We start from the raw sequence: 11,799 nt of genomic DNA on the forward strand, positions 1-11,799 counted from the left end.
GGAAGGCATGGAGGGCAATCATGGATGCCAGGGACAATGGAGAAGGAAGATGGGACATGGCAGAGGGTGGGGGATGGGGAATCAGGGATGGCAAGACAAAGGGCAAGGTATGCAGGATGTAAGAATTGGAAAATTACTTGCTGAGAACATGTATGTTGATGTGCTTGATTGAACCAGCACACAGTGTATTTTGGATGGAAAATTAAAAAAAAATAATAAGAGTAATAATAATCTGAAAAAAAGATGAAAAGCTATTTGATGATGATATAGACAGTAATGTCATTGTCTTGACTGATACACATGGTATTCCTGCTAGAAAGAGAAATGTAATACATTGTAAAGATATATGTGATTCAATGTAATATAAAAATTATGATAATAAAACAAACAAACAAAAAAACAAGACTCTGGCTTTTGACAGAAAGTGGATGAACGTAGAAGATTTACTGCTGAGTGAAGAAAGCCAGGCTATGAAGGAGAGACATGGTATGTCTCCTCTTAATATATACCAATTGTCTACACTCTATGGCCTAAACTGAATGACTAGAGAATATAGAAAATGGTTATAAATACCACATAAAGTGTGGGAAGAGGGTGGGTGAAGGAGGAGAGTCTGAGGAAAGACATTAAGGAACAAAATAGAGGTACAGGGCATTTATGGGACAAAGAATTGGGTCATTATCTGTTGAAGATAACATGTAGAGCATTTTCAACTGGACTGGTGAGAAATGTATACATGTTGGGATATTCAGTTTGCAAGCTAAGTGACAAATGTGATCGCATGTATAAAAGAAATGGAAATTATATATGTAAGAGGTAAGGGAATGAGATGCCTCCTACTCTACTCTTCTTTTACAGTATTGCTTTGTCAATATGGAGTTTTTTATGATTCCAGACAATTCTGTGATTTTTAAAAATCTGTGAAGAATGTCTCTGGTGATTTGATTTGGATCTCATAATCTGGGTAGAATTGAGATTTTAATTATATTAATTCTTTCAATCCAGGAGCGTGAGATGTCCTTCCACTTCTTTGTATCTTTTTCCATTTTTTAAAATAGCTTTCCTTCTAGAAGTCTTTGACTTCTTTGGTTGGGTTTACTTAGTATCTTTTACTTTTTGTGGTTATTGTAAATGATACTGCTTTCTTCAATTCTTCCTCAGTCTGTTTTGTTGATTTCTGTATGCCTATTTTGTATCTTGCATTCATTTATCACCTCCAGAGTTCTGTTTTCAGATTATTTTGGATTTTTCTATGTATATAATCATGTCACCTGAAAATATATATAATATTTAGATTTTAAAGGGAAAAAATTATCTTTGTGGTTTATGGTGTCTTAGCTAACACATGTAGACAGTGAGCGCTATTGGTCTACATCCTCTGGCTTTGGAGTATGACCCTATTTTTCAGACAAACTCACAGCTTCTAATTACCCTTCGTTTCCTCTACTGTGAGACACTAGGTCTCTCAGTGTCTCCTGTGTTGATCGCCTCAGGAAGACAACCAAAGCTAAGACATTTCTGAGACCAAGTACATTAAAGAAGCCCAGTATTTTTGTTTTAAGATAATATCTATGCACATCTATTTTTATGATGAGAACAGGACTAAGTTTACTTGACCAAGACATTACAGAAGAATTTATATATTTTTTTTATTTATTTGTGATACCGTCAATGTGTGTACAAGTGAGAGAGAGAGGAACATCCCACAGGGTCTGATTATGCTGTGATCGTCTTCCTCCATTCTCCATTTCATCAGACTTGGGTGATCATGTGCATGCCTGGGGATCATACGTATGTCTGGGGGGGTCACGTGTATGCCTGGGGATCACATGTATGTCTGGGGATCATGTGTATGCCTGGGGATCATGTGTATGCCTGGAAACTCCAGTTGCCATGTGAACTGCATCTCTAGAGCAGCTCTTCACTGCTATACCACAATGTTGGACCAACAGAGGAGTTTAATAGATTGAACTCAAAGAAGCTTCTGGTTGTTACTTACTTTCACACAAACCTTCCTTCTGACAGTTATTTTCTCAAAGTGTTGATATTGTGGCTTTGATGGATATGTGGACAAAGGAACTGGAAAGCTAACGTTTTTTAGGTTAGTAAGAACAACCAGAATGTTTCTTCATAATGCGGTAAGTGGGAATAAGTGATTTTGCCAACATGCGCAGGATACTCCTTACTGCCTAGCACTTCTACGGCTGTGTCGATTTCATTTCCAGGTTCCATGAATAAGTAAAAAATATGAGGAAGAACAGTTGCTAGCCCATGATCACTAGCAACAACCTTCTTAATCCATGAGTCGTTGTGAACTCTCTTAGAATTAAGTGTAAACACCCTGGGTTGTCTTAGCTCAGCTTTATCATCTGAGTATTGCCATCTCTGCAGGACTGTGTCGTCTACACAATACTAAACTGTTGGTCAGTTCTGTTGTTACTTTTGCCTTGATGAGTCTCAAGCTGTTCTTAAGAACTCTGCAAGTTACTCATCAAAGTTCAAGTTTTATCATCAACATTTGCATAAACTTTGAGTCAGATATTCTTGATATAAAAATAAAAAGAAATAATTGATCCTTTATTAAGTGAATGCACTTTTAAGAGCACTTTATATGTAAACTTTTGTTTAATTTTCATGACAATTTAATGAGATAGGCATTACTACTATCCTTATTTTATGAATGAGCGATGTGAAGGGTGTTAAGCACCAGGCTCAAGTTCATACATTTCATATGTAGCAGAATTAACTCTTAACTTGAACCTCTGATCAGAATTCACTCGAGTGCAAACACACGTAAGCTGCAATAGGAAGCAATCCCAAATGCGCAGTGGCTAAACTGGTTACCCGTTTATGTTCAATATCGTTACATGTGGGCAAGGGGGCTGTGCCAGACTAAGCATTATCATTATCAAGTCTTGTACTATCTGGAGCTCAAGGTCTTCAGTCAATGCAGGGGCTCCTGGGTAGCTTCAGGATGGGGACTGGTCACCAGGGAGACCAACTGTAGGATTAGAGGGTCGACACTTTCTGTCTCATCTCCCAAACTCCAGGAATGTGAGAAGACTGCTAATTACCTCCACAAATCTTCAAAAAGATGGGGTTAGGAAAGCTTCTGAGTTGCTGAACATGGAGTGCTGGGAAGGGAACACTCCTGGAGACGTCATGGAAACTTCGTGCCCCTTACCACACGTCTGGCCTTATGCATCTCTCCCATCTGGCTGTTTCTGAGTTGCATCTTTTAAAAATACCCTGGTAATCTAGCAAATAAACGGTTTCCCTGAGTTCTGTGGGCCATTCTAGCGAGTGATTGTACCTGGAGGAGGAGTTAAGAGACTCTTTACAGTTGGTCATTCTGAGGCCTCGGTGACAGCCTGGACTTCCTAAGGCCCTCTGAAGTACAGTCTTGTGAGACTGAGTCCTGATGGAGCTGATGCTGTCTCCAGGCAGACAGTATCAGAATTACAGGACATCCTGGTAACATCTACAAGCAACTGGAGAATTGGTTAAAGAGAGAAAAATTCACACCTTTGGTCTCAGAGGTGAAGTACTGACAGTGATGGGGATATAGAAAGATAGAAACAGTTTTTCCCTATATAACTTTCTTTACTTTTACATGACAACAAATTTGAATATCTGATCATATTTTATTGGCTATCTGGTGATATTCTTTGAGAAGCACCTATTCATTCTTTCTTTTCGAATGATAGCACACATATAGAGAAAGACAAACACAATATCAATCCTTTGTTATATTTTTAATAGAATCTCTACTTCATGGCTTATCTTCTCCCTTCACTAAGCTCTTTTGATAAACAGATACTGTTGTTTTATTACTATGGGGATTCTAAGTCATTTGTGAAAGTAAATAGATTAATAATCTTGAACCTGAAATACCTATCACCTAATTTCAAGTGATAATCAACATATAACAAAATTCGTTCCCTTTATACCCCTACATTAACAATTTATCTACCAAAATATATTCCTAACAAATCCTAGGTATCACATAATTACAGTGTGCATTTCAAAACTTTAGAACTGTTTTATAAATCATAATTACAATGCCATTATCAGACCTACAGATTTAATAATAATTCATTAATATCTTACTATAATTGATATTCACATTTTCCCACTAATCTTATTTTTATAGTTTGTTTTAAATAGATCCATATAAGCTAAAATGCTGTCATTATTTTAAATTTTTAGAAGTATCTTTTAATTTATAAGTTTTCCCAACATCTAATTTTTTTAAGATTATTTTTGTTAAAGACTTGATATTTGTTCTATAGAATTTGTACGGTTTTAAATTTGCATTATTGGGTCATCAGTTAAAGAGTCCTTGTTTACCTTACATTTATGCAAACTGATGATAGACCTGATTATGTAGATGTTTATTTATTTACAGATTTTGCAAGATTACTTCATAGGGGAGAGTATGCACTATCAGGTTGTACACAAAACATGTTCATCTCTTTCATGATGTTAGCAACCATTGCTGTTTACTGTCTACTATCTACGATTTCATTAGGGGCTGTCGATAGATAATATTTCTATTCTACTATTATTTCTCTGTTTAGTAGTGCAATCTTACTATAAAAGAGAACATCTCCTCATTAACAGTTTGCTTCCATTAGGTAGAGATATCAGTAAGGCAGAGAGAGTGCTTTACTCTTTTCCATTATGTAACTGGTCTCAAAGTAATGTTTGCTTCCTAGCATCTACTAAGGATTTCCTAATTAGATTTTTTTCTTAAGTTTTTGCTATAGGAGAGAGAAAGAGAGAGAGAGTGTAATAAATCACACTCCGGGGTCATGGCCACATTGCAACCCTCTCTCCTTCATTCTTTTCTTGGAATTTTGGACACACACGCCTTGGGTGATTTTTCAAGCCACTGTGTCTGGGACCAAACCGTGAGGTCAGCCATGTGGGATCCAGGCACCTTAACCTCCATGCCACCTGCTGGCCCCTTGATGATTATTTTTTTTAGAGACTTAAATTAAATTTTAGTTATTTTCCGTGTGCATTGCCAGTCATTTATCACATAGTAAGTCCTTCCTTTCCTCATAATATGCTTTGACATGAAGAGTATAAACTGTAATAAATATGGAAAGTAAACATATTTATGCCCCAGGAAGCTTAGATACCAGTGCTAAAGATAGATTCATGAAGAACTCATACACTGAGACATGTCTAAGCATTTTTGTAGAAGCACTCTTCGATATACAGAACATCCCAATGACCACCTATAGATGATTAGATAAATGCATTGTGAAATATTACCATCATGCAAGTTAATACAGTATTGAAAATAAACAAATCTCAGGTTTATATAATAGCACGGTTAAATCTTGATACTATGTTATTTAGTGCTATGAATTTAAGTCTTAGAAAACTGCATACAATTTGATGCTCTTTAGAAAAGTTTGAACTTAAACTCAACCACACACAGACCCATGTGTGTGCATGTGCTTATGCACACATAGTCCTTATTACAATACACAGCCACAGTTATTTCCTGCTGTTGATGGAAGGACAGTTTAGAGGAAAAGCACATGGAGCATGTGAGTGTATGCAAGTTATTTTTCTGGTTCTTGGAGTTGATACTAAATTCACAAATGTTCATTAGATTTTTAAAAATACAGTTAAAATTACACTTAAAAAAACTCAGTAAAGAGAACTCAAAACATTTTTAATATATTTTCTTAATCACAACAAACTTTTAAAATCAGTTTTATTTTTATCATTAATTAAAATAAAAATCAAAGAAATTAAGGAACTCTCCCAAGGCCACATGCTTGAGATTTACCAAACTGAAGACTGAAGATTATCTGAAATCTCTCTTATTCATGAAGAATATGTTCTTTTTTTTAAAGGAATTATTTCATTTAATTTTATTCATCATTATTATTTTTAATTTTACCAGAGGGAGACATACATACAGAGAGAGAGAGAGAGAACATGAGAATGCAAACTTCAGTTGGTAGGTAAGTCCAGCACCTTACCTACCATGCCACCTGCCAGACCCTATGAGGGATATGTTCTAGGACTCCAAGCAAATACTTGAAACCACTGAAAACATCAAACTCTATATACTATGTTTTTATTATACATATATATACATACAATAAAGTTTAATTTATTAATTAGGTATGGCCAGACATCAACAATAATTAATCATAGAACAATTATAGCAATGTATGGTAATGTATGTGATCTCTCTTACTCGCTCACTATGTCTTACTCTACTGTACTCCCTCAGAGCTAATGCAAGGTGATAAAATTACTCTAAGATCTAACGAGGTGACATGAAGACAATGACAGGGATCCTGATGTAGTTCAAGGAGTGTGGTCTGCTTCAGGTCCTCCTGGATCACTGGGCTGTGAGGGATCATGCTGATTTTCTGCCTGCAGTTGACTATGAGTAACTGAAACCAAAGAAAACGAAACCATGAATAAAAGGAGATTATTGTAGAAATAAATACAAAGGGGTCAGATTTGTATCTATAATTACAATGGATCATGAACAAAGATTTTTGAGTAATTCTATCTTCTATCTTGCGTTCCATTAAAACAAAAATTCCCTGGTAAAATGACTGCTTAGGTAATAATTTGCATGTAAATGTAATAGTTGTATAATACAAATGTTCTTAGAGCAGTGGTGTTTCTGACAGTTTGTAAAGAGGGAGCAACTGGCTTGTATTAGAAGTTCTGGACTAGGATCCGAGAACAATTTACCATTACTTATTAGTCTCAATTATAATGGTATATATTCGGCTTTGTTTCCTCTAACTTCAGTGTAAGGAATGCTAATTACCATTAGCACTAACAATAATACTTGCCGTTCTAGTAGTCATTTATAGGTTTGTGAGAGGAGTGTATCAGTCAGAATTGACAATTTTAACTCCACCTGAGTTAAATGTATTGAATGCACGTAGTTAAAAATCAAGCCTAAAATCACGACTCCCTAACTGTATGATTTTGGACATTAATCTCAATATTTTATTGCCTTCATAATAAAACAAAGATGATGGTTAGAACTGGATCACTTGGTCCTTTTCCTCCTCTCCTCCCAGTTCAAAATGCTTGCATCTCTTCAGAGCCAGCAGTCCCTTAGATCTGCAGTGGGGCTTAGTGCATTCGAACCTCTGCACAAGCTTCTTTGTAGTTTTAGACTTTATCCACACATGGGGCTCAGTCTGTCCACTGTAGCCACTGTGCTTCCTGTCCTAGCACAAAGCAGACAATCCTTGCTCTTTTTGTACTATGCCACTTCATGAGGCTGGTGCTTGCCACACTTCTCACAGAGAGTCCGAAGGGTTTTAGGGACTTTCACTATGTTTCTGGGAGTGCTATGACAGAGGAAAGCTCTAACTGTATTTATTTATTTAGTTAGTTAGTTTGGAGAGGTTTTTGCTATAGGGCACTTGTGCTTGCCAGAAAGACAGAGAGAGAGACAGAAAGGAAGAAATCACCCCCTGCGGGGATGGCCATGCTGCAATCCCTTCTCCTCCATTCTCCTTTTGGGATCTTGGCCATGCACACATACAAGGTCGGCATGAATTTAAGCTACTGGGTCTGAGACTCGAACTGTGATCAACTACATGGGAGTCCAGCAATGTAGCCATTATGCCATCTGCTGGTCCCTCTAACTGCATTTTTAAAACTCAAGATCCTTGCCAGTAGAAGTCAAGATAAACACATAATAACTCCAAGTAAGGAGTTGGGCAGTGTGAGAGGAATGAAAATAGGTGTGGGATAAAACAGAGAAACTGAAACTTGATAAGAAAACTGTTATTACTGAATAACCACTTTCAAATGAACTGAGATCTTTTTATGTTCTCTCAATACTCTCACAACAAACTTATAAAACCAACTTTTGTCTTATTTTCACCATTAATTAAAATAAGAATCAAAAAAAAAAAAAAAAAAAGGAAGGAACTTCCCCAAGGCCGCATGCTTAGGATTCACCAAGCTGAGGTTTGAAGATTATACCAGTGCTTATTACACTTACTGCTATGGTAATTTTTTGTTTATGTTTCAATTTTATTTATTTATTTATTTTAGATTTTTGCCATAGTGTGTGTGTGTGTGTGTGTGTGTGTGTGTGTGTGTCCTCACCAGAGAGAGGGAGAGGGAGAGAGAAAGAGAGAAACCAAGAAATGATGCACCCCCCACTCGCAGGGGATATGGCCATATGGCAATTCCTTCTCTTCCATTCTCTTCTTGGGATTTTGGGCACACACTCACACATGCTTGGAGTGGTTTTCAAGCCATCAGGTCAAGGAAATAAATCCTTCTGGTCACGTGGCAATCCAGCATCTTAAATACCATGTCACTTGCTGACCCTCTTTTTTTTCATTTTGATTTTTATAGAGGACTTCACATAGTTGTGTCTGTTAAACATTTCTTCCTTTGCCCCTCCTCCCCATTCTCTACTTCACTGTCATGTTTGAAAATGCCAATACTGTTGTCTATTCCGTTGCATGTCAAAAAGGCATAAAAGCAAGAAAGTCAACTGCTATGGTGTAGATTTAACAACAATTCAAATAATAATATATAAGAAATGTAAAACGTATTTAGAATATATTGGGCAAATAAAACACAACAAATATACGGTATCACTTACAACCCTTACTTAATTTTGATAAAATTAGAGAGATCCTCCCAAGGAACCTAACAAAAATTTTCGAAGGAATGGGATGGAGTTTAGGGATTTCTGAGTTGTATTTTTGTCTGTCTAGCTCTTATAGCTGAGAGTAAATCTATTCTGCAATAAGAAATGTGATGTGATTGTCTTTAAAGAAGCCTGCTCCTCATAGTTTCCTTTTTCTCATACAGCCTCAAGCAGGTTATTAACTTCAGCTTCTCATTTAAATACAACATTTTTGTTCTGCATAGCTTGAGAGGTATATTTGCTCAGCTTTTGCAACAAAGGGATGGAGGTAAGAAAATATAGTATTTCATTCTAATTTTCTTATTGATGGGCATCTTCAGTTGACCGTCACCCTCACCCATAACCTCAGCTCCTATGGTAGGGTTCACATTAGCAAACATCCATTGTTAGAAGGTCCCATGTGAGTGTTTGCATAACTCGTGTAGAGGTGGAAAACAGAATAGGGTTGACTCACTGCTTGGGGGGACATACCTTACTGCCAAAATGGTTCACTTACACTGGCCAGTGATGCGTTACTTCTTGCCCTGAGCTTTTCTTACACTGTGTTTTATTTCTGAAACATGACTTTTTCTCTACAATCTCTGAAGATGTCTTTTTTCCTAGCTTTGTTCATGAAATCTCGTATTCTTCATGAATCTCTCTAGCAGATTTAAAGAGATAAAAATAGGGTAATAATTTCCTTGATAAATATGCACAATTCTATGACTGGATTCCAGGATTTGTATTAAATACAATATAAATATTGATAAATATGCTTTCATTTTTGTGTGATGTTTCTCTCTCTAAGGTTGGAATACTAGATTTTTAGTGCTGAGGTAAGCGACCGTTACTAGCTCCCTTTCAGGTGGTATGATGCAGTTTGTCACATGTTATAATGCTTCTTGCTGAGATACGTCTGAGATTGGTAGATGCAGGTTTGTGGGCTCCATCCCCAGGTTTTGAGAAGACCCTCAATATAGCCTTAAGCATTTTCATAAATAGTGGCTCTGCTGTTTTCTAGGCTCAGGTCTTCGTTTTTCTTTTATAGTACTTTCTGGTCATTCATAAATTCACAGGATGTCATGCTTACGTTAGAAAATGCCTGTCTCTTGACTCAGTGGGAGGTCACATCCACCACTGCTGTCAGAGACCATTTCAATGCTGAAGCCGTAGTGCCTGAGTCAGTGACCCGGACAAATACCATAGGAATGCGAAAGAATTCTCTTGAATCAATTTGGAAATGAGCAAAGAGTTGTAAGTAATATAGAATATAGAAACATTTTTTCTATTATAGTAAGCCATTGTTTATGCTTGTTGGTTGACTGCGAGAATGTTTCTGCTGAAAAATATTTTAGGCAATAAATGCAAACCAAACACAAACTTTAAGTTGTGAGTTAGGCTACCACTTACCTATCCTTGAGCAAATGATATAGCCAGTGGGTGATTTAGCTTTTAATCCTTAAAATGGGAAGATCCAACCTTGCTTATTATGACATTTGCTGTGAACCTGACACGCCATGTTGTAGAGGGATTTTTACCAGAGAGACAGAACATGAGGGCTTTTAGCAGGACGTGGCATTTATTCACAGGCACTGACTCAGCAGATTCACATCTGAAGGTTGAGTCCTGATTGCAGTGGGACGTTGCCTTATGTATTTTTCTTTACATTTTAATCTCTTTGTCTCCCTTATATGGTAGCATACATTCTTATTGGGTGGCCTGTGTTATAGACCTGTTACAGGATCACATGTGTGTGTACATGGAGTTACAGAGCTGCTATAGAAACAGGTGTACAGAGATACTGACCACATTGCCTTTCCTTTGTTCTGGGAAGACCCTTAGCACAATGTAATTCACCTTGTAAAGGCCTCCTTTTCCCCCAAAGAGAGATAATAAGAAAATGAACTTGAAAACTAATGTATATTTTGATTCATAGGTAAAATTATTGCTAATTCATTTCTACAGTAGGTTTCTCTTTTAGAAAGTGATCTGTGCATATTTTTTAAATTTTCTTTTTGTATTCTTATTTATTTTTTAATTTATTTTTAATTTATTTTTATTTTTATTTATTTATTTACATTCATTCACTGTACGTCATTATAGTGTACAAAATGAGATTTTTCCATTCACAGTAAACTGTATATTGGCTCAATCAAGCACATCAACATATGCGTTATTGTCAACACATAATTTTCCATTTCTTGTTTTCTGTATATTTTGCCTTTTTTCCCATCCTTGATTCCCTATCTCACCCTCTGCCATCTCCCACCCTCCTCCCACATTGTGTCTGGTATCTATTGTTGCTTTCTCTGCCTCCCCCATTTTATTGTTTCACTAAATATCTTAATAAATCTAAATATTTTCCAAAGCAAGCACAGTGGAAATATGCATATCCATGAACACAAGTCTGACTTTAGGCATAAACCTCAGTGAATAGAATGAACCTACTATAAAGTAGCACCTACCTAGGGCCATATAGCTTACTGCAGTCATCAGATAGGTATTTTTAATGCCTTTTTTTTCTTCTGAAAAATTTTTTTATTAATTTACATTCATTCCCTGAGCATCATCACAACATACTAAATGCGGTTTTCCATCTAGAATTAGAATAAACTGGATAGCGGCTTAATCATGCATGTTATCATCCATAATATTCCATTTCTACTTTCATGTATATATATTTTTTACCCCATGTCTGACCCTCTGCCCTATTCCACTCTCTTATTACACTATCTCTGCTGTCTATAGTTTTCTTCAATTCCTTTTCCCCCAACATTTCGTTGATCACACAATTTTATAAGTAATCTAACTACTTTCAATAGCAAGTTCAGCTGATGGTTCAAAGAAAAGCAGTTTTGAACTGGTAAGGATATTTCCTTGAAACTTAAAGCCTAGAAACAGGTTAGTATTCTGTTCAAATAATAGGTACATGAATCTATTGACAGCTGAAGACAAGACAAAAATCCTTAAAACCGGACAACAAAGCTTAGAAGAAAAGCGGCAATATCTTAGTCAAGTCACAGAATGCTGTTTCATCAGTTCAGTCTCATGTACTTAATTTTCTTCTGTTTCTGTTGAGGTTCGATCTTCCAGATTGAACTCTGGGATATAATACTCAGCTCCAGACTTTGTCCCTACAATTA

At 36.4% G+C, this 11,799-nt stretch overlaps 1 pseudogene; it reads left to right on the forward strand.

The window, feature by feature from the left end:
- LOC102468846 (peptidyl-prolyl cis-trans isomerase A-like) overlaps positions 1-11,799 on the forward strand; it is a 69,334-nt pseudogene that overhangs the window by 50,422 nt on the left and 7,113 nt on the right.

The sequence above is a fragment of the Tupaia chinensis genome, unplaced genomic scaffold (assembly GCF_000334495.1).
Source record: "Tupaia chinensis unplaced genomic scaffold, TupChi_1.0 Scaffold000223_1, whole genome shotgun sequence".
NCBI lineage: Eukaryota > Metazoa > Chordata > Mammalia > Scandentia > Tupaiidae > Tupaia > Tupaia belangeri.